General features: G+C 36.0%; 1 protein-coding gene and 1 long non-coding RNA gene across 4 annotated transcripts in view; both read left to right on the forward strand.

The window, feature by feature from the left end:
* LOC137470989 (SAM and SH3 domain-containing protein 1-like) overlaps window positions 1-25,710 on the forward strand; it is a 531,744-nt gene that overhangs the window by 216,347 nt on the left and 289,687 nt on the right. The gene's annotated exons all lie outside the window — the stretch shown is intronic.
* Window positions 20,190-25,710, forward strand: part of LOC137470988 (uncharacterized) — a 45,235-nt gene continuing 39,714 nt past the window's right edge. The window contains exon 1 of the long non-coding RNA XR_010997338.1: window positions 20,190-20,510. This is a non-coding gene — a long non-coding RNA (uncharacterized lncRNA). The remainder of the gene's footprint in view (window positions 20,511-25,710) is intronic.

Below are 25,710 nucleotides of genomic sequence, written 5' to 3' on the forward strand. Positions count from 1 at the left end.
TTATTTTAGAGAAAACTTGCTATTTTCAAATTTGATTCTCGTCTCCATTACAATTCTATTACTAGATTTCTAGTAATAGCATTTTATATTGAATAAACTTCTGATTCCTTTCTGAGCCCTTCTCATCCTGCTAAACAACATGGGAAGTACAAACAAGGATCTAACTATGCTGACATTTGAAAGAAGGAGAAAGAAATTAGAGGAATACGGTGCTATTCGAGAAATGCTTTCACCTGCTGTCTTTTATGTTTCTTCTTTTCTGCTCAGAGATTTTTTTTCAGAGCAGAATTTTTTATATTTGCCTAGTATTTCTTTATGTGGTTTTTATTGTTAATGATCCTAATAGGGAGTTATATTAGAATATTGGGGTTTGCTATAAAACTTTCAATATTTCATATTTTCTTGCAGTATTTGAAAGTACTTAAGGATCTGGTTTTCTGTAGATCAGTTTCTCCTTTTTGTGTGAAAGTGAAAATAGAAATAAATCTTACTGAAGATTTTAGCTATGTATTGTCTCCAGCTGTAGTTTTTCAATAATCAGTCATTGCATACCACAGCTATGGTATGTGAATTGCACTCTTCTATGTGTTGCTAAGCAAAGTTTTCACTATATTTTATACCTGTGATATTCTGTACTATGTCATTTACAGTAGTGCTATAGAGGATAGGGATGCCTCATTGTTTTACACTGAGTAGGGTCTATCTTACTTAATGCATTCCCAACACAGGCATCCACATGTGAAGCAGATGATCCCCCCTTTATAGTCAGAGCAGAGAAAAAGGCCTTTCTAGGATGTGGTCAAGATCATCCTAAGGTTAGTACCAAAAATACAACAGAAGTGTTTGTTTCTTTCCACTGACAACAAAAATAATCTAGAAGTTGTCACTTCCTAGACATTTAAAGTGACATTTCTATCAACCATTCTCTCAGCTTTGGAAAGTGCAGAGATACAGAGAGCATTTCTTACTGATGGTCCCTAATGCCTCTGTGTGTTCAAGTTAATTGCTGTGTGGTTTTTAAGCACTTTTGAAAGAAAACATTGTGGGTTTGGGGACAAGAGGGATTGGTTTTTAGATGGGTGATAATTTTTAAACAGTAGCCATGCCTTATGGCTTGATACCTAGGGATGTCAGAAATAGCACAGTGAGAAAGGCAGAGAGGGATTTGTGGGCAGAGGGCAGGTGAAGATAGTCAGAAGTACCAAGTAAAAGCTATTTATCAAGTGGTTTTACTGCACAAAGAACTCAATTTATTCTGTAGGTAGTTACTACATAACATTTTTTTCCTGTGATTCATCATAAGCTATGCCTCTGTCACTGTGAAGGGGACTAGGCAGACAGTGACTTTTGTTTTGTCCCTGTGCAGGAGAATGGCAGAAGCTCCTAATTTATCGCACACGTTCTCATGAGGCTTTGTAGAGGATCTTAATGGCAGCATGTTTTACCTAAGATTTTGTGGAATACCTCTGTCTGCAATTTCAATGAATTATGATAGATTTGGAGAAAACTTGTCTTTTATGTCCTGACTGTTTGATGACCTGACAGAAGAATGCAGTCTCTCTGCTACTGATATACAAGCTCCTTGGAATTATAAAACACAAGCTTTTTTTGTTTAATGTCACAAGGTATTAAATGAAATAAACTGCAATTTGGGTTGGGGTATTTTATTTTGGTTCAGATAAATCAGATAAAAATCTCCTAGAAGACAGAGAAAAACCTTTTTAATAATGAAGGAATTCTGTTATGTATACATTGGATAAATTGACAAGATACTGCCACAGCTAAGTGTTCCAAAATCATTCAAGGGGCAAATGGAGTACAAACCATGAACTATCTATACATTTCTACCACATAAAGCTCTTCACTAATATATAATATGAGGGGTAGACTGGAATTCAGGCTGTATGTCTCAATGTGTTTACATAAGGAAATTGTTCTCAATGCAGTATAATTAGCCACAGTATCTCAAAATTAGAGGAGAAATTTTTTGTCTGAGAGGATAAAGTGCTCTGTGTTTGACCTTTTTTTTTTTACAGGAAACTTTACCAGATTATTCTGACATAGACATTGAATTTATGTGATGTCATTATTTCAGATGCTACCATCTCAAAGACTAAATTTAGGCAGGTTTTAACAGAAACATGACTTAAGTTCAAAGTATTTCTTTCCTTCAGGCACGTCTTAATTCTAAAAACAAATAATAGTTGTGTGATGTCTACAGTAAAACCTATTGGGCCTTTTAGTTATGCCTTTTAAAAAAGGAAAACAGCAAAGAAAGTTTTCATCAAAGTAATTCAGTGTACAAACAGAAGCTATTTAATGTTTGGATGCAATGTTGTGTCATAAAATACAAGAGAGCGACAGGGACCAGTGCTTATTAATGGTGTATATAACCTCCTAGGGTTACATACATAAATAAATTCTGGGCTGGCTTTCAACTTCAGCATCACAATACAAACATAGAAGCTGTATATAGTGCCAGTGAATTGGTTGCATGAAGAACAGCCTGATGCTAGTATATTTTAAGTCTGAGAAAAAAAATACAGCACTCAGAAGATAATTGTTTTCTTCCTTAAAAATTAAAGACCAAAGGAGAATAAGAGTAGACAAATACCTCAATTTGCTCTTAATTTATTCAGATGTGTGGTTCTGTGACTGGGTAGGATAATTTGGTTATTTAGGTGAATTTCTGACTTTATGCAAATAAAAATTCAATGAGGCAGAAAATGAGAATTCCACAATAAATAGAAGCTGTTCTTTTTACTCACAGTTAACTGATTGGAACAAGTGAAAATTAAAAGCAAGCCTGGAATTTAGTGACCCACTGATAAGATGCCTCAATTCAAGTGGCACAAGTGTAGAAGAAAAATTCATCAGGTTCAGGAAATAATATGCAAGGGTGCTAGTACTAGACAAAGAAAGGTCAATTTTCAAATTGTGTGATCTTCATCAGGAGTTTCTCACAGACTCACAATTCTGTTATACATACATACATCTATATACAGACATATATGCATTTATAGTATGTGTACTGAAGTGTCCATTTTACACAAAACTTTTTTTTTTTAAAGCACATTCATTTTCTGATGGTATATTAATCTGCAGACTTTATTTTGATCCCTCAGTAGTTTTTAAAAAGAAAAGATTCATAATATTACATTTCTGGTTCCTCTAAGATTTACAAGGAAAAGTTGTAAGCTCCACAGTTGATTTCTGTGTGCATGGCAAACCATGTTAGGAAGCACATCTTTCTTGGATGGTTATTGCAGGAGAAGTACTGAAGTCATAGTTAAATACTCCAGTATCTCTGGTGGGCAAATGGTTCTAAAAACTCAGTTTTGATGTGCTGACATTATTTTTTTAATATATACATTTTATGATTATGCACATGCATCTCCAGAGAAGGGCTTTAAAATTAATATTATTTGGGCTTTTCAGTCACGTTTTTCATAGACTTCCTTTTTCTCAGTTGTCTTTATAATATAATTTCCCTGAAGTAATTATATAACTAGACAGACTAGCCTTCATCTAGTCTCTGCTGATCTTTCTCAAACTAGAAACAGATTCATAGAGAGAGAGTGAAATTTCTGTCTGGTGGCAAAAGTCTCAGCTGAAGTCCTAACAAAGGATTTTGAAATCTGCACTAAAAGCTAGATATTCAAAACCTTATTCTGGGTCTTATTTCTTAGTAGGGAAGCAGAAAACTGCTAGTGAGGGAACAGATTTTTTCAAGGAGGCAATCAATGACATTTCCACACTTCTTCTCACCTGTTTAAATTAACACTTTATACACTGTAGAGGTAGAAATAAAGCTGAAGGCTACAGAATTCAAAGTAATGGGGTTTTGTTTGTTGGTTTGTTTCAAGTCTGATTTTTAGCTAATGCTGAAATAAAGTTTCTATATTTAAAAAGATGACAGATGGTATTATGACAGTACAGAATTCAGCTGAAAAAAAAAATATTAAGAGAATTTTGTTACAAGTTGGAACTGGCGTAAACAAAAGAAAAAAGTGGATTTGTTCTTACTTTAGTAGTGCCTTTGATTTGTACTCTTAGTTACAGACATTTGCTTTCCTGACAAAATGAGAGTATCAGGCTACTGGTTTGGGTTTTTTTGTGTGGTGGGTTTTGGTTTTTTTCTTTAATGATGTGATTTGCCAATTGTACATACTAGCAGGAATTGGCAGTAATATCACCTATCATTGAGTTCTATGAATTTTTGCCTCTTACTTATATATTTAAAAAGTAATAATTAAAATTTATCTTTTTCACCCCTTTCACTAAATTTAGAAGGGAGGTTTGACAGACAAGGGTCACATAGGTGTAAATGAGTGCAATATGTGTAATCCATCGAGTGATGGGTAAAGGCTGGGAAGGGTATTTTTGCTTTTATTCATATGCATTTCTAATACTATCTTAGAAACCATGCTTCAGACCACTGGCAAATCTGCTGTAGCTTTTCTAAGGTGGTGAGTGGAGAGGAGATGCCTTGTAATTTAAAAAAAGTTCTCGCGGAATCTACCTGACAAAAAACAGCACAATACTTTCCCTTACGTCACACACATCACCTGAGAGGTCTCATCCTTCCAGAGTTCACTCATTGAGCTTTTTCTCTGATGTGTAGGCACAAGGCCTTGGCAAAAGTTTGATGATTGCACTTTGCTTTCTGTTGTATTCCATAGAACTTTTCGATGAAATGGAATATAATCCCTGTGCGTTTTCAGGCAAATAGCGTTTTGATGTTGAAGGGTAGAAATCTTCTCTGACCTAAATTTTTGAAAGTGACTAATGCTTTGGGGAACTGCTTTTTCTAATGCTTGAGCTGAGATTATGTAAGACCTTTTATGTCTGATGAGTACTAACAACTGGGAAATTGACAAATCTTAAATTATCTAAATTGGTTGTCTGAATAATCATGCCATAAAAATGGATGCAGTACAGTTTCTTCTCTTAAATTGTGTAGAATAAATACATTTTTTCATTATTCCAAAATCTACTCATATTAACTGGTGCACAAAAATGTGATAATATGAATTAAGGCAGGATTATTTTTTTTCTATTCTGATTGAATTGCTCCTTGTATCTTTCCCTCGCTCTTTCTGACTTGTTTTACAAAAGCTGCATTATTTTTTATGGAAAACATTAGGATATGAACAAAAATGCAAATCCATAGAAGTCAGAAAAATAAAAGCAGGGTTCTTTTTATCTCTGTCACTTTTCCTATCCTGTGCAGATAAGCAGCATTTTGTTACTGACATTTGCAGTGGTAAACATGTGGCAGAAAGGACCTGCTGCTGGGAGAAATATTTTTGCACTTTAATTTTTGTGCAATTTTTATGTCTATTCAACAGGAGTACCTCAAATTGTATTTGTTTGTTTCTCTGGTTAATGTAAATTATTTTCGTCAAAGTCCATTGTAGTTCTATCTTCTCCCCTTGCAAAGAAAATGTAGTAAAGAGATACTTCATTTGAAGGAGAGATACAGAGGTGGATGTAAGGTTTCTTTAGTCTCTGATGGAATAAAATTTGTGGACAGTTGGTGGTCCAGCAAATGTAAAGCAGCTTTCCTAATTGCATTTATTGTAGCCAGTTTTTCACACAGGTATTTAGTATTTCGAAGAGATTCTAACATGCCAATAAAAACTGTGTTCCCTTACACAGATTAAGCAGCTGGGAATCACACTTCATTCAAGATAGTCCGAAGTCTCATGATATTCCTGAATTAATTTGCCTGCACTATGTGAATTGTGTAAATCTGTTCTTAGAGAAATGTGTATCAATTTTGAAATGCAAATATCTATTTGTCCTCTAATTTAGGCATTCTGTGGGTACCTTCAAAGTAGGTGACACCAGCATCAATGTAATGTAAAAAACAATGGATATTACTTACAAAAAAGAGATTCAAGGTATTCTTAACTTATTTATGTATTTTTACATGTTGTTCAAGAGGCTGGAGTTTAGTGAAAAAAATGGAAACATAAGCAACAGAACTAAGGCTAGCTAGAAACGTGTCTCCAAACCCTTTAAACTTCCATGGGCTTCACATTTGGTAGATTTAGAGGTGCTGCTCTACTATAACTGAAGTTAATTTGTTGTATATGAGAACTGACAATGTTTTTAAGTGATTTGTAGAATAAACTTCTGAATTTTAGACTACTTCTGAAAACTGCATGTTGATTACATTGGATGAAATTTAAGTCAATTTAACGTGATTGAAACTTACATCCAAGAAGGATTGTGTATTTTCAGGGTGATCCTTTGATACTTAGCACATCCATGCTCCTTTAAAAAGCTAGCTTTTATAATTAGGAAAAAATTCTAATATGTGGGAAGCTTAAAGATGCAGTGAATGCCTGGCAGAATTTTGGAGTCACATGCATCTGAATGCTACTGATTGGCAAGGTAGCTCCTGAAACTCAGTGTGGAGGAAGGAGTCTACATGAAGATGCAGCTTCCTAAGAGTTTGACCATACTGTGACTGTAGGCACTCAAAGTGCTGGGAAATTGCAACTTCTCAGCTCACTCTGTAACTTGGAAAATTTTCTCATTGTCTTATACATTGTACCTACTTGGTACCTTTATGTAAGATTTAATGGCAGATGATAGCAGAGAGGAAAATTGGGATAAAAAGAGAGATACAAATACTCTAAGGACAGAACTCTCCCCACTGGGAAAAGGAAAGAGATACCACAGTAAATGGTATCTTTGCAAATTTACTTTAAGGAACTTTTAAATCTGAGTGCAGAATTCTGATGCAAAATAAGCAGCCGCAAGAGCAGCTGTTAGGATTTACTCAATAAGGCGATTTCTTGCTGTTGAATGCTACATTCAATGCAATATCTGGATATATCCTTGCTGCACACTGTTTTCTCATCACTTTTTTCCTAAGGAAATTTTTGTGAAGAGCTACAGAAAATTTTTCCTTTTCTTGAATTTTCTGCTCCTTATGGTGGCCTTCTCTTACCTAAGGGAGCTTAAAAGAAAAATGGAGAGGGACTTTTCACAAGGGCATGTAGTGATAGGACAAGGGTAATGATTTAAGAGTGAAAGAGGGTAGATTTAGATTAGCTATTCAGAAGAAATGCTTTACTGTGAGTGTATGGAGGCACTGGAAGAGGTTGCCCAGGGAAGTGATGGATTCCCCATCCTTGGAAGTGCTCAAGGACAGGCTGAATGGGGCTCTGAGCAACCTGGCCTTAGTAGAAGGTGTTCCTGGACATGGCAGGGAGTATGGAATTAGATGAGCTTTAAGATCCCTTCCAAGCGAAATCACTCTATGATTCTATTATTCCCTATGCAAAATTCCATCACAAAAACATACTTGGGGAGAGGGGAAAGGAAGTTAACATTATTAATTTATTCAACACATCAGCCCCCTTAATCTCATAGGATTTAGTAATCTTCTGCATTATTAGTTCACTTTTACAACCACCGAAGTATTTATTTCTTGTTCCTTAAGCTGGCATAAGAAAGTTTCTTGTTACTTTTGTGGATACTCTTGAGTGTATAGTCAGCTAGTTTGGGGAATTGAAGTCAGCAGCTTCAGTGTGTAAGATGGATATACTCTTTTTAGTTCTTGCATGCTGTTTTATGAAAACAGCTCTTCTTACTTTGAAAGCCTCTCTTTTGGCTGCTGAATACTGAATATATTCAGGTTAAAACTGGAGAAGGCATAGCATGGAAACTAGCACATCTAGTAGTTTCTGATGGTCTGACTCAGTCTTTGATCAGAGCTATCAAGGGATGCATCCTACAGGATTTAATTCAGTTCACTGTGTTCAAAGAAACTCTATGCAGACATGTACAAAAATGTCCTGAAGTAATGTTCATTAAATCACCTTCCATAGTAAGATACTGGTAATTTGCTGCAAGTATTACACTAAAGCACCTATAAAAGCCCTGGTTAAAAACACCTTTCCAGTGATGTCCCTGTTTTAAAGTGATATGGAAATGTTTCTAACTTCTTTGAAACCCATAGAACCAGTAGAAAAGAATAAAATGTGAGGAAATATAGAGGGTTACATTAAAAATCCATTTGGGAAAGAAAAGACCAAGGTACATTTGAACTGATAATAAAATTATTCTTTCCTTTCATCATGGAATTGTTTAGATCTTTGGCTTGTGACATCTTTGAGAAGTGTTATTGCCATTGCATCATTCCTAGTCCTGAGTTTATAGTTTCCTCCTGCACAGTGTGAGCTATGGAAGCACAGTCTAAGCTGTAGCAGTTTCCTTTATTATATGACAACTACTGATCCTGTGAAAGGGCTGTGTCGTGCTGCATTGTGTATGTGCATTCTTTCTCAAAGAGAATCACCATTCAGAAAAATTAATCATAATTAGCAGCAAAGAGGCAGCAAGGTCAAAATAATAACTGGGGATTTTTTCCCATACACATCAATCTCATGTATTTATTATGCAGTCAGGGAAAAAAGTCATTTTTCAGAATGTGTGCTTTTGTAGCTTGGCTTCAGCAGTAAAAGATATTAAAATGCAATTGTTACAGCTGATTTTATGCCATTTTTTTCACCTGAAGGAAAAAGTCCCAATGTAAGCACTCAAGTTAGGAAGTATTTTTTTGTCATCTCTTAGGAATTCTAACTAGGATGTAGTCATCCTATTCAGGCCTGTAGGTTGTTGGAGTCTTTAGTTTCTTATCAGTATGTCCTCATCAGTGCTCATGAGATGTATCAGCACCACAAAGTAAACTACAGAAATTAAAACAGAATTTGAGGCCAGCTCATTTGCTAAAAGCACTGAAAGAGACATCCTTAAAAATAAGAAAGAAAATAAGAGAGACGACCACAACAGGATTTTTTGTATATCCTCCAAACATGCACTGAGGCTATAAAGCTGCACAAATGGAAATAATACCTCTAGGCTTGACTCCAATGACTGATAAAAAGTAGGAGAAAGAACAAATCTGATCTGAGGGCTGAGGAACTGGAGAAAAGGTTTTGACTGATTTGACCCTGAATACATTAGGAAATCAAGCTTGAATGCGTGACCATGAAAAGATGATTCTGTATGCTGGTTATCCATGTAGATAGAAACCAACTGACTAAAGGCACATGTGAAAGAACTAGGTAATTTGTATTTAATAGGTCAGAGCACTCTGAAAATGTTAAATAAACTTAGAACTTGTTTAGTTGCCATGCTTCTACTTCAAGGACAAGAGGTTTGACAAAAGTAAATAAACCAACAAAATTCTGTCTGCTTTTGAAAAGTTAATGAAAACTAATTTTAATCTTTGTCCCTTTCCTCTTTATATTTGCTCTTTCATTTTTTTTTTAAGAACAAGATATAGTCCTGACATGAAAAGATTTATTCCTGACCTTATAAACAATGTTTTACACATCACTTACATGCTGTACACCAGATGTTGTAACTACAACCTTTGATAACTTGGAAGCATAGGTTTTTGAATGCAAATATATCAATGTACCAGCTACTAAAATTAAGGAGGGAGTACTGCTGTAACATATCACACATCACAAATGATTGAATCAAACCAGGGAACATAATGAATTGCTCCTTAAGTAACTGCAAATTGTATAAGGAAAGAGAAATATTGTTGAAATGCCTCAATTTGCAACAGGCTTGTTAGAAATTGATGCACACAACATTTTCTGCAATTGATAGAAGTGTTAACCTCTATAATTTTTTAACCTAGTCAAGCTCTGTAAAGTACCCTCTAAAAGTGACAGTATTTCAGAAAGGAGAGAAAAATATATAAATAGGAAAATGCCAGGAAAAAAATTCATGTAAGGTCCTGAGTGACATATACTTGGGGATAGCATTTTAATGTCAATAAAACAAAACAATTTAAGCTCTAAATTAGAGGTTCCGAAAGAGACCTAAGAGCAGTGGACCAAAACAGTGCATTTCAGTAGACTTGGGTGCCACATTACAGATTTGGCCAAGAGACTTTTCATGATAATATAAATCTTAAAGCTGATAGAGGTGTCAAGTGGCTCCCTATTTCCCCCTCTCCATCCTAGTATATCTTTTAGCTGAATTATTATAATTATTATATTTATATTCTGTTTTCCCCTCGTGGAAGGTCTGACATGAGATTTCTGAAATACATCCCATTTCTATTCCCATTATGCAAATATCAAACTGAAACAATACAACAGTACAGCAATATATTTTGTGTATTTTATCTACATTGTGAGTATATATAATGAAATATTTAACAAAACCAAACAAAAATAAAAATGAAGGAAAAGTTTATCCAGTTTCCTTTCTCTGAAGGGATACAGATAGATAAAACTCAACTGTATTCAGATCAAACTGAGTGGGGCTGGAGAAAGTCATATACTCTTCACCTTTGCATATTTCCCTCCTCATATATTCATTTACTTAGTTACTGGATAACTTAAAAAGCACTGAGGAAATGATTTGAGACAGGAAGTTGTGGATGTGAGCATAGCAATAACTAATTATGAGTGCTGTTGACTGGAAAACAGATATGAATTGAAATGCTGTTGTTAGAAGTGTTTGTGCCCTCTTTATAAAGTACTTCAGGGATTTTTTTTTTCATTACTATAGAATTGTTTACTACTGCTGTCCTCTGTTCCAAAATGCTGCATCATTCTAGAGTGCTCTAGGGATACTTCCCCAGCACCTAAACATTGTGTTTTAATGAGCAGATATATAAAGCATACTATTATTTTTTTCATGATAATCCCTTCCATGTTAATGTTGCTGAGATGGTTTCTAGAAGATTATTAAAACAAATTGTTCAAAAGTAACAAATCTAAGCGACCAGGGCAAGGCACACTAGGAGAATTTAGATTAAAAGCATGAAGTCAGTTTTACAGTTGCTTTATTTTGCTTCAGCAGCCAATATGCCCTTGACTAGATAGGGTCTAACCATCTAGTACAAATTCTCATACTTACTGCTTCAGTGGGTTTTGTTGAAGATACTGGCTTCTTCTGTATGAGTCAGCAGTGTTTATCAATTTTTCTATCATGCTTCAGGAATATTGTCACTTACACTTTAATATTACTTGACTTGTCATTTCAAATCTTGGAGGCTTTTTTGCAATTTCAGCTCTCATGTTCTTATAATTTATAAGGCTCTATGATGATTAAACGATGAGACTGTCAGTTCTCAGATAAACAGTTTAGGAAGTTGTGGCTTTTTTTTCTGTTAATGAGATGATTTATTTGGCAGATTTTACTTAAAGGTGTAACACTGAGAAAACTCTAAATGCAAGTTGAAAAGTTCATATTTGAATCACAGTGGGCATCCTAATTGGAAAATGCTCCTGTAGTTGCCGTCCTCTAAAGATTTAATTCTTGTTGCTGATGTGCCCTACAAAATTCCTTTTATATTCATGTATTCAAATAACAGCTTTTATAAGCCTATTTATGTGGGAAATTATACCTTTTGATATAAACTGATACTTTATTCTGTATCACCCATCAAAACACCCACCAAAAGAGTTCTATTTCCCAGTATGTGTGCAGCCTTGAAATCATAACTCCTTGATACAGCCTTTGGTGTAGGATTTTGCCAAATCATGCTGAATGAACACTAAATCCCCAAAGACTGCTGATCATTGAGTATACTGCTGAATAGTAGCTTTCAGCATGTTTGAGTCTTGATTATGGGGAGAGGTGGAGGTGTAATAAGGGTTTAGGGGTTTTTTGTTGTTCTCTTAACCAGCATTTTACCAGCCCCAGTTTTTTTGTTTCCCTATTTTCTTGTCTGTAGCCCATGCTCTTTGTACATATGCAGTTTACTTGGTACACTTGTTTTTATCCCTCCTGCCATCCAGCTACTTGGTACTATTTCCGAGGTGATACTTCGGGTGCATAGATGGTAGCTGGTGGGTTAGAACCTTTGTCAGCTGTAAAAGAATAGTTTAAGCAGGAGGTTTACTGTGAAGTTTTTACCACCATAGGGTGAACTCAAAGTATCTGCTTTAGGAAAATAGCATTTATAAAATACATTGCTACTATACTAACAGAGAATTTGTACACCTCCATTGTTGGGTATTGCAGTCTACAGGCTTAAGCTGACAGAATAAGGAAAAGCAGAACGAGTTCCAGGATTTAATTTATAGTATATGATAGAGTTATAAAATTGTAATCTTGTTTTATGTGTTTTGTTTTCTCTAAATTGAAGTTTATGGGGTAAAGAATATAATGAATCCCTATATATCCCTTTCCTTTATTCCAAATTTATGACTTCAGAAATCTTCAGTGAAAAGCTGTTTGTCTCAGCTCTGTGCATTTTGACATACAGGACTCATGTGGCTTCATTTATTTAATCTAGAATGCTTGAGAAAAAAACACCAATTGAAATGGTGGATATTCAGAAACATAGTGCAGTGATATAAGAATGGGACATCTTCTATACTTTATGGTCTTGATTTTTCAATACTCTTACTCTTTCCTGAATAAAGTAGGAATAATGTAGGTAAAAATTGGTAGAAATTTAGGATAAATACTTTTTAAAAATCAAAATGAGGAAATGAATTGTTCTGTGGTTTTGTATCTGTGTATATACAAGTATGTGCACACTCTCATTTATTAAATATCAAATTTCAATGTCTATAATGCTTTTCATATTTACAGATTATTATTTCAGTGGAGCTACCTGACAATAAAACTTTAAAGTTGTGCAGGTTTTCTTCTGTGGACATCTGCCCTTTGCCATTCCACAAACTAAGCGTGTCTGGCGCATATTAATACTACAAAGAAGTTAGACAAATGAAAGGAGCTGCAATATCTCTAAGGGTTGCTGCAATTTATTATTTCTTTTGGATGCTTTTCATTTATTGTTCTGATAGTAGAGCTAAGGGAATTAATGAGCTGATCTGTAGTTTTATATTGGGAAGGTAGCAGAGGTGACAGGCTTGAGCTGCAGGAAAAATAAATTTGTGATAGCTGCTTAGAGTTTGTGTAGAGTTTGGGGGTCTTTTGGGTTTGGTTTCTTTTTTTTTTTTTTCCACAATGCTCAGCATTTGATAATCTTAAGTTTCATTAGTGTCAAAATCAGCTCTTCTTCCTTTTTCATGATCTTCATTACAGGCCCATCTCAAGAAATTGTTGAATTGATGTATGTGATATTTACAGTGAAGGTCAATATACTGCCCTCCTTAGATACACATTAGGCATTGGTTCCATGAACTGGTCTTTTTCTTCTGGGCAGTGCTCTTATGTCTGGGTTCACACAGAGCTAAACACACTCTGTGGTCACTGCTGCCATGGCTATCAGCCATTTCACAGATCACATCACAGCCTGATGTGATGCTTCTAAATACCTTCTTGCTCTGAAAACAATATTGTACTGACCCAACCTTCCAGCTCTTTCCTGATCCTAAATACCTTGGTTTTTCTCCTAGAAATTAAATATTCTTGGTTTTGTAACTGCTTACATTCTTGGCTTTTCTGTGCTCATGTACATGCAAGGAATACTAAGCATATGGAAGGATCACTGAGTATACTAAGTATATGGAAGGTGTTCCTTCCTTCCTAAAGCTGTGTTTTGTTCCTCTCTCGAAACCAAACATATCCTGGAAATACCTCATATTTCTGAAATGCTATTTTCTCATCCACCTCCTTGTCTGTTTGTGCAAAACCCTTTATCATTTCTGGATGACCACAGGGTAGCTCTGTTTTCCCTTAGAAGACTACCTTGACTGAGTTTTTAATCTGGGCAGTGCTGTGATTTAACACCAGCTGGCATCTCTGCCGCTTCCTTACTCCCCACAGCAGGATGGGGGAGAGAATTGAAAGAAAAATCATGTGTTGAGATAAGGACATTTTAATTGTTAAAGCAAAAGCTGTGCATACAAGCAAAGCAAAACAAGGAATTCATTCACCACTTCCCACGAGCAGGCAGATGTTCAGCCCTCCCCGGGAAAGCAGGGCTCCATCACATGTAATGGTGACTTGGAAAGACAAATGCCATCACTCCACACTTCTTCTTCCCCCAGCTTTATACACTGAGCATATGGTATAGAATATGCCTTGGGTCAGATAGGGTCAACTCTTCTGGCTGCATTCCCTCTCGGATTTTTGTACACCCCAAGCCTCCTCACTGGTGGGGTGGGCTGAGAGGCAGAGAAGGCCTTGATGCTTAACAATAGCAGAAACATCCCTGTGTTATCAACTCTGTCCCAGCACAAATCCCAAACACAGCCCCATAGGAGCCATTATGAAGAAAATAACTCTACCCTAGTGAAAAGTAGTGCAGGTATTTAAATAAACCCTATGACCTGTACCACATGAAGAGTGAGGGGATGTGTCCTTTAATAGCAATGGATGAAGTTACTTAGGATGGCCAAAGTTCTAAGTAGTGGTCAGGAGAAACTGCACCAGCAGAGAACATCTCTCTGGGCTCCCCTGCCAAACAAATATCTGCCTTGGCTCTTGGGTAGATTACAGCTGTTAGTCACTTCTAGCTGCCCTGTAGAGATCAAGCACCTTGGCTCAGTGCTTCTCTCTGTCCTGGTCTAGTGAGCCTGGAGTGACTGGCAAGCTGGTGAGTGACTGTCTTCAGTGTGGTGGCCTTGACATATGCTAATGTTCTACCACACAGTAAACCCAGCGTTTTTTGATATTGCTTGCCTACTGTGTTTCATTGTGACTTACCTAGAGAGGTTCACACTGCCCATTTTAATGGTCTAAGTATGTGTAAGTGGCTCCCAACCTTCTCTTCATGATTTTCTGTGCATCTATCACAATGAGGCATAAATGAACTGTGACTGTCAGTAGCAACATTTTTTCAGTAGCAGTGTATAGCCCAGCTGATCACTAATCAGCCCCACAGCCTGTTTTACTCCTGTAGATGAGTGCAGAACCACAGCAGTCAGCTGTAGCGATGAATTTTGATCAGAGTAAACACCGAGGCTCATTTGTTATGGAGATAGGTGGGAGGATAGCAACAGGCAATGATGGAGGAAAGCAGGGCTGTGTGCTGTTAAAAAATGAGACAGTCAAATAATGTTACACTTCACAAATTTTCAGACACAAAATATAGTATGCGAGTTTACAAGGCTAGTATATTGCACATTATCTGGTAGCACTTGGAATGTTAATTCTGAGTAACTGTGTCTGTGCCCACACTGTTCAGATAAATCTGTTAGGCAATGCCTCTAATAAAAATTAGAGAAAATTGAAAATGCTTTCAATGAAAGGCATTTAAAAACTACCAATAGGTGCACTCAGTTTACAGCTGTTAGTATATGTCAGAAGAACATCTGTGTTAAAATTGGCTGCTTCATCAAATGGAAATCATATCTCATGTCTAGTTAGATTATGATTTTGCTTGTCTGTAATATATTCTGTGACTTCTCTTCCCAGTCTTGGTGACATCAACTTGGGATTGTACAAATTCCAGTCTTGAACATTGACATGGTCTGTCAAAAGCAAGAGATCTCTTTTCTCCACCATTCTGTCATGTTCATTTTATTACTTTGTTTACATGCTTAGGGTAAAGATATGCTAAAAGGAGGCACATGGGGACAGGTGGGACTGCATTTGAAACTGAAGTCATGATCCAGGGGGAAATTTTCTCTCTGTGGGGCCTTTATTTACTACAAGTAAAGTCCAAGGTAAAGAAGCACTGCTGCCACACGCTGCTACTCTCATTTTCAAGCAGCTCTCAGTTTTACACAAAAGACTTCTTGTGACAATTAACTTTAAGGAATATTAAGATAATTGGAAGAGATACTGGTTTGTTCACTATTTGCACTGTGGATTATTTCTAAGGCCCCACTGAGCTAATACATTACTACATTTTAACAAAAAGTTCATCCCTGCCTCTAAAGGGTTACAAAGCCTGTTTAAAAGAACGCTGGAAAGTCAGAGGCTCAGCCATTACACTGCCCAGTTGCCTAGGCTGCTTACAGCCAACTCCTTTCTTGTGAGAATCACGGCATGCTATTCCCTATGTTTGCTGCTCCGCAAAAGCCACTGCCTCATCTAGTACTCAGGATCTTGCTGGGTGCTGTATGGAGAACTAATGCCATTGGCTGTAGATAATCTGCCTTGTTTGGTCTTGTTTGACTGCATGTGAATAACTTCAGTGCCTGCAGTTGCATGACTTCCTTGGGTATGTGTGTGTGTGTGTGTGTGTATCCTCTTTAATGGGTTCAGAGTTCATCAGAGTTTCTACACCACTCAAATTCTTCTCTGATTGAGCAGTGCATATTTAATCACAACCAATTTAACAATTCTGCTGGGATTTTGCTGGAGTGCCACAAATATAATTCAGGCCAACACAGAATTTCACAAAGATAAACTCTGAGTGTTCACTGAGCAGTTGCTGCACAGAGATGAATCTTTCGGCACCAAAATTGCACAATCCATACTTTTACTGTCATGGGATATATCTACGTAAGCAAGTTTTATCTGCTTGGTGCTTGGTATTTATTTTGGGTTTATATTTGAATGCTTTAATGGGTCATTTAGGTGCCAGGATGGCATATGCAGTACTAAAGGCCTATTAGTGAAAAGATAAAATTTTGATTATAAAAAAGATATATATAGAAACAAAAGATTCCTCAAAGAAGGACATGGTTTGGCAGGGATTTTATGATTAGCACTGACTTGTATGCATTTCTGTACCATGGCTCTATGCTACAGAATCAGGAATTGGGTATTTTATGTAGTGACATCCTTTATACTGAAAGGGATTCACCCAACATTGGCATTAAGTATGTTCACAAAGTCACTGAGCAAAGTGCTGAGCAAAAAGGAAAATATTGGATTTTTTTTTTATTGGAAGTAATTTTTTTTTCATATGTGTATAGAAGAATTGAAGAAATATGCCAGAACTAACATCCACAATCCTGTTTTATCAAACAGCTCATACTTTATTAAAATAATATAGACATGTCCTACCCTCAAATTTACAAAGTTGGGTTTGTTTTTTTTTTTTTTTTTCAAATAATAAGTAGCAAGCATTGGTCTTGAAAACATGTTCTCATGGTTTATACAGTGTGTTCGAGAAGAAGTTCATTTTCAATCACTGGGCCTCTGTTAATTGTTTCAGTGCCGCAGTCAATACAGCTCTTAAAATACAATGAAATTGTATTTTATGCATTTCTTTTCAGATTTTCTTTTTTGACTTTCACTTGATTTGGGGTAATTTTTTGAGAATGCAGTGCCCTCCCCAGTGAGATGATATATGCAATAACTACATAATTTTAAATCTCTTTAACTTAACAAGACCTCAGAGGCTGAGCTGACATTATCTGACTGTTTACATTTCCTGCTGGTGGATTACTGTCAGGAATCAGTGAAGAAATTCTTGGTGAGTCAAATAGAATCTACCTATCAGTTCTGCTGTAATTAATGTAGAATTTACAGCAAAAAATCCAGACTCTCAGTGATGTGTTCATTAATTCATGCCAAGGCCTTTTTATCAATAATTCTTATATTTGGAAGAAGCACAGTTAATTTCTTCAGTAGTCTGTAAATTACTGCAGAACTTATAAATCTCCTATAAAATCAATGCAATTAATTGTAAATTAATAGATTTCTAAGTGTGAAGGAGCATGTAATAGTGTAGATGAGTCCTTGAATGAGCATGCCAGTTCTGGTGTCAGGGGTGGGAACTTCCCACTGTTTTATGTGACATCTTCAAGTGTAAACACATTTCTTTTCCTTCCCCCAGCTGATTTAGCTTGCTACTGTAGCAAGTAACATTTCCATTAGCCTCCCACCGTTAAATCGTGGAGTAACTATAATCACAAAAACATCCACCATGCAAGCAAACTAATAGAGCAGCAACTGTGTTCATAGCTTATCTCCATCTTACAGACATTTTTTGTGAGTTCACCACAGCTGGTGCAGAAACAAATCCCTTTAAACTGAGTCTAATGAAGGAGAATAAAAATGCTTGGTTGCAATATAGATTAAGGGCTTATAGATATTCTTGAGTGAGCTTGCTAGGAGGAAAAATGTTGTGTTGTTTCCCTTATGTTCAGTACTTAGCAGCAAGGCAGTGTCCTGTGTCGGTACCTAGACTGCTCAGGCTTGATGGGGCAGAAGAGGAATGGTCTGACTTCAGGATACGTCATATTTTACTTAAAATAAAATAAATGTAGATGTTGACAGGTTTAGCTTTATTACAGGTAGCAGGACAGAAACAATCTTAAAACCAGAAGAAGTTTTCTATTTATTGCTTGCTTTATTTCTGGACTGTAACAGACTGTGCTTTCATGTGTGAAATAGCCAAAATTTTCTGTGATTTAACTTTATTTTTAGCTAAAATTTAAAAAGAAAAAAGAACAGCCTTAACTACATAAAATAATCAGGTTTTGTTTTTCTACAATCCCAGTTTTGCAATGTAGACTTGAAGCTGAAGTGACTCTGAGGCAAGGTTAACTTTTGCATACAAGTTTTTCTGATCTGGGATTTCAAGGTGTCTTTATCTTCCTCTGAGGCTGAAGCCTGGAAGCTTGGCAGAAAGCCATTCATGCCAAGGGCTTATCTTGCAGCACAGCTTCTCTCTTCTGGATAAAGCTATAACTGTTCATATTAGTGAATCTTACATCAGCACCTTGATTACCTGTGCACTCTGGGTTTGGCTTGTGGGGTTTTTTAAAATAATAAAATCGTGAATAGGATGGTGACACAAGGTACCATAAAGAGGAGTCGGTATGTTAAATATATGTAGTAATAGAACATTTACTATATTGCCATATTTTGGAGGGAGAACAGAGTCTTAATAAGTTTTGCAATGAAATACTAGAACTAAAGTATGTAGAAAGCAGATGGTGTTTCTTTTTTGCTTTTGTTGATTTTAAAAGCAAAATATGGGATTTTTCTAACAGCACGTTAGGTGATGTAACAGCAGGGTGATGTGGAGGGAGGAAGCATACTCTCTGTGCAGACCTGCCCAGGAGGAGCAAGAGCAGCAGAATTGTGAGATAATTCCTAATATCAGATGCCACAAAATCATGCTGACGTCCATCCAACTTAAACATTTTGATAAGTCTTTCCAGGATTGCTGCTTACAGTTAAGTAACTCTTAATACTTACATATGTTTGTTAAAAGCCGACTGTTGTTCTGGGTTTCCAACTATCCTGTAGCAGTACGGTAGTGGTAGAAAGAAGAAGTACCTTAGAAACAGTATCAGACCTGTGCTCTATATTCCCAAACCTAGTTTGTCAAATGCATCATGAATGTGTTTGTTTTTGTCCAATTTGTGCATTTGTTTAGGGCCTTAGCATCTGAGTCCTTTCCTGCAGTGTCTCTTTGGATGAAAGGATGCAGAAAAGCAATGTCTTAGCTACGAGTAATATGACAACATTAAGCAAAAGGCTGAAGGGAAATGTATTTCTTGCAAGGTCTTAATTTACTTACCAATGATACAAATTTTACGAAAAAAAAATGAGAGTTAATGAAGAGCTTTACAGGGACTGACAAAGGGGGATTTTTGGTGTTCTGTCATCTCCATTGTGTTTTTTCTGGCCCCTGATCCATCTGCCCCTCTCTTCCTTGGGAGAAAGGAGCTAGGTTACAGGTGAAAACGGCTCTACAGCTGTACTGCATGATACAGCCTTGTGGTAATTAGATGGCATCTCTGTCTCCAAAATAACAGGAATATTTCTGCTGTGTTAAGGGAAAAAAAACCCAAAAGGATGCACTTTAAATATATATTAGAGGGGTACAACTGCATGCAAACTATTTTAAATCTTCTGACAATTAGAGGTTTGTTAAATAGTCAGCTAGACTCTGTAAGAAATCCTTTGTTTCTCCTTACCAGGCTTTCAAAGTTTCTTATTTAAATGTACACCATGTTTTAAATTGTTTAAACACTTCCTATGATGGCAAATTTAGAAAAGAAGTAGTGCAGTTCAAAGGTGGTATCAATTGTAAATGAGGGATTTGTTCTTTTTCTTTTTCTCTCCTCCTAACCTCTCTTTTAAATGTCCTTATGCATGAAGTATTTCATGTTGAAAGGTTGAAGAGTTGTGAACCCTTGAACAACCCCTTCTTTGATAGTACATGCCAGTATTTAGAAAGGATTTGAATGTCTGCATACATTTACAGTGGACACAATATGTTCTATTTTTTTTATTTCATATCCAAGGAACTTTGAGATAATTCAGTGAAATATGAAATGAGGTAGTAAGTTTTTTTATCACAGTTTTTGCTTACAAAGTTAATGAATTATGGAGGACTTCTGATCTAACACCACTTCAGTTATTAGGAACTATTTAAGAAGAAGGGATTAAATACTGTGCCAGTTTTATAGTTGCTGGGTTTATAACGATGCATGAATTTAGTTTTATCTTGCTTTTGAGTAAGGCCACTGCAATCAATCCACCCATTGAGAAGGGGTGAAGCTGCATCAGGTGTGCAGTGATTGAGTGACCCTTTGGCTGTTGCCTCAGGCAGAAGGGTTTGTCCTGACACAGCCCTGAGGGAGTGGGGGAGTGGGATGTGGGTCTGGCCCCCCAGCTCGGGAATTGCCCAGAGCAGCTGCTCTGCCCATCCCTGCTGAACAGGATTTGTCTGGCACATTGACAAAGATGTGTGTTGACTAAATATATATGCTGGTTCTAGTACATGCAGACTACTATAGTTTTTCATCTGCATTTTTTTTTGTAATGGTGAGAGGGTGGGGACAAAAGGAAAAATTAAAACTAAAAGTAGTAAAACTAATTTTTATCTCCTAAATATTGGATCTGTAACAATAAGTTTCTGATAAGTTATCTTTATCTTATTTATTTCCTTTTTTTTCATTTTAGGTAAGTGGAAGCTTTCTCTTCATGACTTGGGGCCACACATAATTGCTGTGGTAAGTGTTCATCATAAGGATATAGGGATCAGCTGTGTGTAAATTAACACCTTAAATTGGCTTCACATGTGGCAGGGGATTCTAGGAGGCTACATGTATATCTACATGCTACTTCTCCTGCACAAGTTAGTGATCTTCTTGGACAGAGAAGATGATGTTTCCTCTGCAGACCTGCTCAGTTGTACAGCTTGCAAGTATCCTGACTCATTTTTCCTCATGTAGCTATGGTTTAGCATTAGCTTGTTGTGTTTGGTCTCACAATACAAAAGCTTGTTAGCTGAAGTGGTTGACTTATGTTTCTGTTTTGGCAACTTATCCTCCAAATTTCTTCTGTTTAGCTATAGAAATAAATACTGTTTTTCTCATATCCTTTAACATTATTTTGCACTGCTTTGTAACAGCACAGTTTGGATTGTTACTGGTTTGGGTTTATTGTGGTATGCATTTTTTTAAATTTACATTACATTACTTTATAAATTACCTGTGTGTGTGAAAGAGAATTTGAACACCTAACCATGACTTGTTTCATAGAAAAAATAATGTTTGAATTTACTTTTGTGCATTTACTATTCCTGGTGTATCATAGCTGGGTGAAAGAAAGGATGGATTATTTTTTAGGAACTTGGATTTTAGATGATAAGGGGGAATTTTTCTGTTGAGGCTGTGCATACTACACAGGGTTTTTATTTTTGCCTAAGCAGGTGTATAAGGCAGTGGACTGCAGGACTGACAAACTTCCTTTTGCATTTCTGGCATTGTCCTGGGAGTAGCAGAATGTGTGTCCTCCTCTTGTTGAAAGGACTGTGAACATGTGTTGTAGCATTATCTGTTCAGTTGTGGCTTTGAAATTAAATTTTATGATTCCGCTTGAGTTTTGGTTTCTTCTGGAGGGGTTTGGAGGTTTTGTGAGTTTAAATCTTGTGTGGATTTTGTTTATACACTGCATTAAATAATGCACTGCTTACAGCAATAGTATTTTAAACATATCTGTCATGTTTAGCCTATGCCAACAGCATTGTTTATATTGATGGTGTTTTTGGATGCAGAGCAAGAAGGTTGTGCTAGTGCAGAACATTTCCTCAATAAAATGTCTTATTTATTTTCAGTATATCCGCTTTTCAACCAAATGAAGTCCATTTATTTGTGTTGTTGTATTATTAAAAATATAACAATGGTGATGCTTCCCTTATTTTTTTCTTAATTCATTATTAAATTATGAAAGTGATGGAGCTGTAATGTGTCCTGATTCAGAATGATCACACAAAGGCTTAGCACAGTCCCTCTACACTGGCATGGCTATTTAATGTGGAAAAAATTAATTGTATAGTTTAGTCTGTACTTGTAAAATTCATGTTTTATGCAAGGCATTTGTGAATTAGCTGGAGGATACCCAGGTGCTCTTTATTTTTTCTGGGTTGTTTTGGGGTTTTTTTCTTTTTTTTTTGCTTGCTTAAGGGAAACATTTTTTCAATACCATACGTAGTTCAAAATTGGATATGTTTTTTAAAGGCTGTAGGTTATGAATAGTGGGGTTAAAAAGAAGCTAGAACAACAGACAAAATCACAACCAATGTGTGATTATGTACACACATAAATATATGAACTGTTTATTTAAAGATGTTGTCCAAGTAATGAAAATTCTTTTAGTGCTTTAAATAACTTAAACCCTACAAATCTTTCAGTAGTATAGAAGTTGTTAACAAGTTAATAGCAACTGTTGTATTCAAATAATTTTATTGGATTCAGTGACCTGATAAAAAATGCTATCTACTTATTGCAAAAAAATTGAATTTATAAAGGAACAGTACTTCCTTGCTTCCAATGTCCTTTCCCCTCCTCCTTTTTTCACTCAGTCTTTGCTAAAGTATTTGATGAGGCTACTTTTTCTTAAAAAAAAAACCAAAACAAAACAAATTTTGTTGTCCAAAAAAACACATAGAAAAAAATCAAAGTAACTACAAAAAATGAATCACCCCTTACCAATACAAATAATAATTTATTGCTTGGTGATGTAGAGTAGCAAAACATCAACTCTAAGTACAAAATGTCCAAAGGGAAGAATATTTGGTGTCAAAGTTGAAAAAAACCTTATGGGAATTGTCATGCCTTGTTGCATTGGTTGAGCAGGGGGAAGGAAGCCATATGTGTGTGTAACATTATATACAAACTATCTGCTGAAGAGTTGCCAGTGGCCTATGCATAAAGGAAACTGTGCTTGAAAATGCAATTATATCAGTGTCAACACTAGTTACACATTCTTTTTCAGCTTTTAAATTACATCTTATTGTGTAGGAAACTTAAAAATGAATTCCTGGCACAAAGATAATTTTTTCTTGAAACGTAATAAAGATAGCAGATTTTCCTTTAAATGCCACATTGAAGTCTGTGCCCCATGCTGTTCACCAACCTTGTTATGGTTTTATTTTCTGTTGAAGAAAAAGGACAAAAAAGATCAGAAAATAGAAAAATGCAAAGGTGAAGGTCAGTTTTCCTGCTTGCATAGGCTCTTTATGTTTGTGCTTTGAACCCTTGTGAGAAGGACAGAGGCACACAAATCCAGATGTTGTTTGAAGAGCTACCTCAAAGGAGGTTGGTCAGAGGAAATGACACAGTGTCAGGGCAAACCTGTGATTGTGGTTTTTCATGACCTTATACAGTTTGATATCCAACAGCTTGACAGCTGTATCCCATTTCAAGTGTTAATGGTGTACTGATATGGCTGTCTTCCTCTGTGTTTCATTTTGGTGGTGCTGGTTCTTGACACCTGAATTTGTTGGCAGATCTAGCTGCCGTTAAAAATTTGTCATAGATTTGGGTTTGATTTTTTTAACACTGCTCACCCAGAGTGATCTTCATTTATATTACGCAGCATTGTACATAAAGCTTTTTTTAATATCAGTAATATTCTTAATTTGCATTGTATTTCAAAGGTCAAACAAAATATTAGAAAGTGAATTTTGGATTAATGTAAATAGTCAAATATTTTCAATTATTTTTTCACCTTAGGTTGTTTTCAAAATTCTGTGGAGAAGCTTTAGTAAAACAAAATATAGTGTTATAGAAACTGGGAGTTGAGACTTGAATCCGTTACACACTGAAAAAATTCCAGTTAGCATGGATTTTCTGGCTTCCTTGGTAATTATCGTTTTAGGATGTAAATGCTTCTAGTTTTACTTTCCCTTATTCAACCACCTGTTACGTGCTTCTTGTTTGAGTTTACTTTTGTTTTCAGAAATCAAGTAACTTTTTAAAAACCTTTAGCTTACAGTTTCTAGTACCATGTTGTTTGCTCCTGTATCAGTAGCTAGGTCAAGGGCTGCAGCCAGGACGTTAAAACACAGAAAGAAACTGCCATGCCTTTTGCAACTGCCCAAAGGAGAGACCAACTGAAATGTTACACTATCAAAAACTTGTAAACACAAAAAACAACATGTTCCAAAATAGCTACTAAAAATAACTGTTCCAGTAAAAAATGTTGGGTTTGGTACTCATGCAAATTACTTCAGATTTGTGAAGTCTACTGTGTGTATGGGAAGGGAAAGCATTTCCAACCTGCTCCATAGGTTACTTCAGGTGAATGTGAGGCATGGCTGAAGTGCATGTACTCCTAGGTGGATGAAGGATATCATTAAGTTTATCCATGTGGCAACTTTCCTTTCAGAAATAATCCTGCATTGATGAACTTCTAAGGGTGGGGAGTGTTAAAGGGTTTCTTGTGATAATCTGTTGTTCTGGTTTCTTCAGTTACTACATTTCTTAAACTACTTCCAAAAAAATGTGCTAGACTGTTTGTATACTTATTAAAAAAATAGATTTTCAAAAATATTTGGTTTCAGAAAGTGCTCCATAAGTCTTTATCTTATAGGGTGAATCAGTGCTTCTCAAGATGTTTCATGAACAAGAATGACGTAAATAAGATCTCAGTTTTCTGACTGTACAAGGTGCAAAATCAAATCAGTTCATCTTGTATTTTGGAGCAAATGTGGAATTTGCAATAACAGATTGCTTCTAATAAATTTATTTCTGCTGTAATAATCTGTTTACTAACATTGAACTTTGCTTTTCATTATTATACTATCAAGATTTTTCTAACCTGCCTTATTTCTACAGCAGGTTGGTTAATGTTCTCTCAAAGAAACTTCCACTAAGAAACATCCAGTGTCTTTGACTGAACTGAACCATGAAAATAATAATCTAAATGTTTTGGAACATTTTTGAGTTTGTGTGCATAGATATGTAAACATGTATGTAACAGAGCAGGCTTATAATACCAATCTGACTAGATAATTTGTTTCAGTTTGTTGTTTTGACAGTCATAACTGCATTACCTTTCTGATTATTTTCACAGCCATTTTGTATTGCATTCTTATCTCTTGTAGTCCATGACTTCACCTTTACTTTATCTCATTTTTCATGGAATTAGTTAAGATTGCATTCCATAAAGCAAAAAGTGCATTATTTGCATTAATTCAGAAGTCCAGCCCAGAAGGATTGTAGTTATAAGCTTATCATTGTACTTTTTAGTCTATTAAATTTCATTCAAAAGGCTTAACAATAACCAGGCTGGGGTTTTTGGTTTTTAATCTTTTGTTTCCTTCTTTTGAAAGTGAGGGGTGAATTTGTATGGAGATAATCAGTATAATCTCAGAAGATGCACACAATCCTCCATAGAGGTTTTGTTTCTTTATGCTGGAGTGAGCAGAACCACCATGGCAGCAATAATAGTGAGCTCATGTGTGACAGAGTTTCAGATTGCTAGTTTTACTTGGCTTGTGCAGTGTCCCTTGTACAAACCCACTGTGGTGAGTTAGAGGTGACAAACTGTCGTGCTAAATTGGCTCTCTGAGATTTGACTGAGACCCTACAGAGAGCACTTAGGTGTTTGTGTACCTGCCCTTATTTATGCCAGTCAAAGCAGGACATGAAAACGCAG

This window comes from Anomalospiza imberbis, chromosome 3 (assembly GCF_031753505.1).
Source record: "Anomalospiza imberbis isolate Cuckoo-Finch-1a 21T00152 chromosome 3, ASM3175350v1, whole genome shotgun sequence".
NCBI lineage: Eukaryota > Metazoa > Chordata > Aves > Passeriformes > Viduidae > Anomalospiza > Anomalospiza imberbis.